The 6,589-nt window shown below is 43.2% G+C and overlaps 1 long non-coding RNA gene across 1 annotated transcript; it reads left to right on the top strand.

Moving 5' to 3' along the window:
* The first annotated feature begins 1,823 nt into the window (after positions 1–1,823).
* On the top strand, positions 1,824–5,730 carry LOC140216670 (uncharacterized). Its single transcript, XR_011893247.1, has 3 exons — positions 1,824–2,568; positions 3,208–3,270; positions 5,314–5,730. It is a non-coding gene; the product is annotated as an uncharacterized lncRNA (long non-coding RNA).
* Positions 5,731–6,589: the final 859 nt, after the last annotated feature.

Here is a 6,589-nt window from a genome sequence, read left to right as displayed (position 1 = left end):
GCCCTCCCACTGCACGTCGAGTTTGTTCTTTAGCGACGTGCGCAATATCATGACCTCATCGCACACCTCAAAACGACGGGCCCTGGCTGTCTGATCATAATAAACCTTGGCCCTCTGCTGGGCCTTTGCCATTGCTTCACCTGACAACTCCTGTGCCCTTCTTAAAGGGCCCCTGAAACGGTTCGGACAAATTTTGTAGACGCGTAGGGTACAGCTTAAGTAGAACATTCACACCACAATTTAAGTGAAGCGTTACGTATTAATGGAGCTACAAGAGATTAGAAGTTACCCTCCTCCCTAGTCATGCTTTTCCTCCCCAACTCGTTCGCCGAGCGATCGGGACTAAGCTCCGCCTTCACTGGTTTCGCGTCACGATGCGACGTCACATCGTCCACTTCCGGTTGTTTTGGAGCCCGCCCCCGCCCGCGTGAAACCTCTCCGCTAGCCGCTTGGCCGTCGACCCCAAGCGAGAGCTATCGAAGCAGCGTGCGTTGCGAGCATTCTGTCGTAGCGCCGAACGTGTCTGGTATTTCGGTAACCACAGGCAAGCTGATCATTTCGGCAAATGACTGGAGGCATAAACTCAAGCTGATGAAGGAACTTTAGCGTAGACGTACGTGCGGCCTGATCGGTCTGCACGGTCCAGCCACTTGTTGCCGCAGCGCTTAACCAGCCAAACAAAGCGCTAATATTGCGCTAACCAAGTGTAAAACATTTTAAACATTTATAAAAACAAAGTGTTGATGATTACACTCCTGCGAAAAATACACACCAGCAGCCAAAGAAGAATACACTTCGTTACTGCTACTGTGTATGGTTGAGCTCTGTGCCACCAGGTGGCTGCACCGTGCAGACCATTCGCATTTGCGATTCTGCTCATCCCATGGCTCATCCCGTTACGGCAAAGTCAAGCGGCCAGACCCTTTCCCCTTGAGCTTGCATTTGCCCTAATACCGGACTCGCGAAACGCTATTGCGTTAGTAATCTTCCGGTGTAAAGTGACGGCCACAAACGCGCAAACCCTGAGACGATCGGATAGCGGCAGTCCGATGCGCAGCAGCCAGCTCGCTCGTATGCTGCCTTGCAGAGGGACACGATGTCGCAGCTTGACATATTGCCAGTCGCTACGTTTGCAGACCACAAAGCAACAAAGTCGAATCATAGTGCTCGCGAAAAGACTGAGACTGACTCTGACCGCGGAGCTCTCGTCAAAATGGAGTACGTTGTAACACAAGCAGACGACACTTGCTGTGTGCCGGAAGTGCTTAATTGTATTGAAAAATCGTTCTTGTGCATTCTTTTTATGTTACTTTCTGTTTATAAAAACAAATGAACTAACATTCCAACTATTACGAAGATCATTTGTTTACCATAAAGTTGGAAAAATTATTGATCACGCGCCCTGGTCAGCCAATCGGATAGCTCGCCCCACTGACGTCATATGGGTGATTTTCGTCATATGGGTAGGGGCGGCTTAAAATTCCGCCGAGCAGCGTGCTCCGATCGGCAGCGATGTGCATTTTTAAAACCTTACAATAAATTACACGCTTTACGCGGAGCACTTAGATGTGTCAATTAATGATCAGAAGGACCTACTCTAACGACTCAGTACGTTTGTAGAAAAACGTCAAAATCGTTTCAGGGTCCCTTTAAGCGTTCGAGGAGCCTACCCACGAAACACAGAACCTCTTAAAAACTTCTTGAAACGGCTACAAACGGCTATAGACGTCTTGGTCTATGATAAGAGTGAAAATAGAATTTCTTCTAAACATAACCACAGCACTCGGAATATGCTAGTATATATTCTATCTGCGGCAAAACTCACTACTGGTGTCACTAGAGTCTGTTTTGGTAAACACATTCAGAATGTCTAACTCAAGAACTTTTCTAGATCTTTTTGTCTAAAAGTGCATAAAATGCCAAACGACGTGTTAAAAGTGCGGTTACCGTCGGCCGTCGGCGCTGGCGAATAAAAGACGCCACAGACAAATCGAACTCGTTGGAAGCAACATAAGTTAATTGGCTTTGATATTAAATAATTTCACACCAGAACTTCAACAATAAAGGGCGTGTTATTGTTTTCCATACGGGGCGCGCACACGACGCCTGGAAGCCATTCTATGCTCGCGCAGCAGGTATACTGACAGCAGCAGGAGCGAAACGCCGGCGTTGCACAGCGGTGTCACAGAGCCACCGCGCTGCGATCACTTCGGCGACACAATCCAAATTTGTCGGACATCTCATTCTGTGCTGGAAACACTGGGAGGAGGGAAGTTTGAAAAAACGGCCACTGCCGCCCGCAATGTCTCGGTCGTGGGCTGGTCGTGGGTTCGTTATGCCAGTTGTGCGTCATTCTAAGCCGTTCTGTACATTTATACTGGATATTAATTGGAGTCATTTAGCTGTGCTGATGCTGTTTGCCGTGTGTTTTGCATCAGTGCTTCGTGACATCGGCTGTATTGCGTGTTTTCGCCGACGGCTTACTACCACAATGGCGGGATCTGCGTTCGCCGCCTTCGTGTCTCGGTGCGTCTTTGTACGTCGCACGTTCGGATAACACTTTTTCCGGTAAGTGAAATACATTGCACTTCGTTTTTCGTCAACAATGTGAATATTTTTAGGGTGTTACTCGCGACAGTTCTTGATATATGGGCTCTTCTGCCCTGCGAGTTTTCGTCATTACTTTTATACGCGGGTCTCCTTGTGTTCAGCCGTTCAGCACTACCGCGCTCCACGACTTCCGCAACACCAGTCAGAACTTTGCCGTGCTTGTTAGTCTTTGTGGTTAACGTAGCACGAACCAACCGAACGGAGTGCATTCGAAGACGGCGCGCTGGCTGTAATGCTGAACCAGACTGAACTCGCCCTATTTTGTGTCCTTTTGTTCTTGCGTGTGCGCGCGTGTGTGTCAGTGACTGTGCAGTTTGTAGCGTTCCCACTTTATAGCAAAACAAAAATATAACTGCAATGTTTACTTCATCTATACAATTCCAAATTAAATCGTCTGCTGATGTACAAATTTCACTTGTGTTTTGTTCTAAATAAGCAGCAAAACCTTTAACCTAGTAGGTGCTTCATCTGGGAGTGAAAACACGACAACTTGGCATTTATTATTGAATGACTGTGACTGGGTAACCTTAGTTGTAATTGCAAATCTGCCTTTCAACTGACTTGATGCTATCTTATTTTGTTTCTTTCACTCTATAGACGGCTGGACATCCTTCTTGTACCTTGGCGCTAGCTGGATGACAGGACCTCATCATGATCAGTGTAAGCCAATGTACTGTACCCTCTCTGGTCCTCCCAGTGCTTTTTATATGGGTTAAAGCCAGGGAGTGCTTCGTGGTAAAATAGCTAGTTGGTGTCTCACAAACGGGCATTTTTTTGCACTGGTCCATTATAAGCTGCCACTATATAACCAATTTCTCAGTGCCAGTGTACATACACAGTTCTACTAATAATTTTTTTCCCTAAGCCTTACAAAATGTACCTGTAGGTAGTCATTGCTATGTAAGAACTCAAAAATTAACTCTGCTGTGTCATACAAGTATATCATACATGGGTAAATATTTGCTACAACAGTGTACATTACACCTTGCTTCCCTAATGCACAAATGTATTCAAGCCAGTATTTGATTAGTTTGGTATTCTAAATGTTTTCTGTGTGATTTAGTTTCTTTACAAGAATTTACTGTATAGCATCAGCAAGCAGTCTAATTTAAGATTTATGTGTGCTGTAAAAGGTGTGCTTTGCCGCTAGAATTGATAAAACATGGGCCGAGGCTTCCATACAACGACAAACTTCAATTTCGCTCTACCACCATCAGCACTTGGCTGGCGCTTGCAAAATGAATCACATCAGGTAGCTTGTGCCAGACTGTTTTTTAATCTTATTGTGAGGAGATCACAAAGTGATGTGTGGAGGCGCCTGCGTCTGAGATGTAGATTGCGCTGCAACATATGTGCGTGTAGAACAGGCATGATGCTCAGGGTTCCAGCAGTTTGCAGAGGTGCTTTTAAAATTTTGTCATAACTGCGATTTCACCTGTGCTCTTTTTTATCACCTATTTCAATAATATCATTGGAGGTGTTATCAGAATTTACCAATCTATTTGCCCTAGCCCATTAGCCTGCCACATTTGCCTTTTCACTAGGTGGGAAATTATTCAGCATGGACCATTACTTGAATACACCTTTTTGTGTGCAGTGGCTTCTCAATTGCGAGTCAACATAGATTCTCAGAATTACCTGAGGCTATAGATGCACTGATGAATTTGCTACCTATATGAATCACTTTGCACTTTCTTGCGCAAACAGCATGTTAACACTTCCAAGACAGTGGGCAATGTTATCGTTTGATCACATCATGAGATACTTTCAATTTTGTGTGACGCGTCATCCAAGGTGTTGCATCATTTGTGAGGTATTGCCCTAAACCAATTAGGGTCACATGAAAATATATCAACAAAAGTGATTGATCCAGCTAGGAGTGTTGCTTTGGAACACTACTTTGTCACCAGTCCTCCTTTGCATGCTACCTGCTTACTCTGTACTGTGTCATGTTTAAGTTTGAAAAGAAGGCAACAGCTAGGCAGTGCAAAATCTCAAACTTGCTTTTAGTTTAACAATATAAAATGCTATTTAACTTTTTAATTAAGTTAGTACATCATTTACCTGCAGAGTGAATTACTGTTTTAAACTGATTATATTTTGCAGGAAGCTTCTCAGACTTGTTTGACAGGTTGATAAGTGGCTTTTTAGCCACAAAACACTATATAATAATTTAAAGGCTGACTCTGCTATGCAACTTAATGACTATATGGCAGGAACAAGGTCTCCGAGTTGTGGCGCTGGCTAATGCTCCCAGGGTTCTACTAGAACACATAAATACCCAAGAAAGTGGATGGGAAAACGACGCCGCTGTAGCTCAATTGGTAGAGCATAGCACGCGAAATGCGAAGGTTGTGGGTTCGGTTACCACCTGCTGCAAGGTGTTCTTTCATCCGCTTTAATTTCCATTAATTTATCGTTTCTTTATTTCATTTATTAAGCACAAGTAATTTCCCCTATGTTGTCCTTGGTGTCAGTGTTTGTTGGCTTCTTACGATAGGAAATGTACTAGTCATTTTAACATCATCGCATACATACCTTAAGATACCCATAATTTAAGCGAAAGGAGTGCTTAAATTTATTTTTAATGTGAGCAAACTTCTTACTTAGCACATATTACTTGAAGCATATTAATTGGAACTTGAAGTTCCAATTTCAATATTCCCATTTCCTCCCTCGCCTTCTTTTTCCTCTTCTGTGCAGGTATTGCTTGCCTATGTCTACAAGAACCGTCACGCGTGGCCTGTGACAGCAAGCTTTTGTGGGCAGCAAGTGCTCTCCTACGAAGGCTGGCCTACTCTGGCAGCGGCGGCAATCATCTTCAAGATTTATCCATAATCACCTTTGCTGCTGTTTGTCACTCTTGTTGATTACACTTTCTGCGTCTTTTCTAATTTATTAGGTAATAAAGTATGAGTATGTGACATGGTGTGAAGTTGATGTCTTGCTACATTTTCGCTTGCAATCATCTTTTATGCATGAAAAGCTCATCGTACAGTTTATGAAACAAAATAACAGCATATTATGATTTATCTTTCAGTTCTGGTAACATGCAACGTACAAGGAATTCACTAATGGATGACATGCCGAAGAACTGGCCATTATTTCTGCGTGATGCTGTGCAAGCATGTGGCGTTACCTTACAAGAGGCACCCACAAAGTAAGTTACAATTTACTTTTAAATGAAGCATGAACATAAGAAAAAATATATTTGTATTGCTAGTTAGAGTGGTTCGCAGTGTTTTTCCAGATGTGTACTATCCTTTATTTCTTAACTCATTGCAGCACAGTGTTCTGTTTCGTATACTGGTGTAATGCTATTGTGCCCTCTGTAGCTGAAACCCGGATGTAATTTTTGCCTGAACTGCAGCATCACTGACAATTTTTCTTTGCTAGAAGCTATTTCAATTTGGTGGAGACCCAGCAGGGTGAAGTTTTGTCAATAATGATGTGTTTCACGCAGATATGTTCTTGTTTAGGTCAATGGGTGAACATTGGAATGATATCATCATACAATACAGATCTTGTTTTATTTGCAAAATAATTCTGACAGCCGGCATTCAATTGATTGGTCTAATTAAAAATCACTAATTGACCAATGAGGTCGTACTACACTATTCCCATGGTTCACATCTGGAAAAACTACCTGTGCATCACTCTATCCGACAATATAAACTTTTTTTTTCTGATGTCCATGCCTCGTTTAAAATAAATTGTAACTGTGGGCAAACGTCGTGTTATTGTAACAGCTGCCGCAAAAATTTGAGGGAATGTCTAATAAAAGTCTTCAGTTGTTCTTGTCAAGCTGTCCATTAGCCAACTTTTAGCGTAACGTTAGCAGGGCTTACTGAAGTACTTCTAGACGTCCATGGCTACAAAATGTCGTGATCAAGACAGCTACTAGGCTTTTGAATTAGCTGTTCAAGACATCTTTTAGACATCAAATAGCTGCTTGCGTGTTTCGTGGGTAAGCACGTAC

This window comes from Dermacentor andersoni, chromosome 3 (assembly GCF_023375885.2).
Source record: "Dermacentor andersoni chromosome 3, qqDerAnde1_hic_scaffold, whole genome shotgun sequence".
NCBI lineage: Eukaryota > Metazoa > Arthropoda > Arachnida > Ixodida > Ixodidae > Dermacentor > Dermacentor andersoni.
Note: the sequence above shows the minus strand (reverse complement) of the source record. Positions and strands in the feature narration are given on the sequence as shown.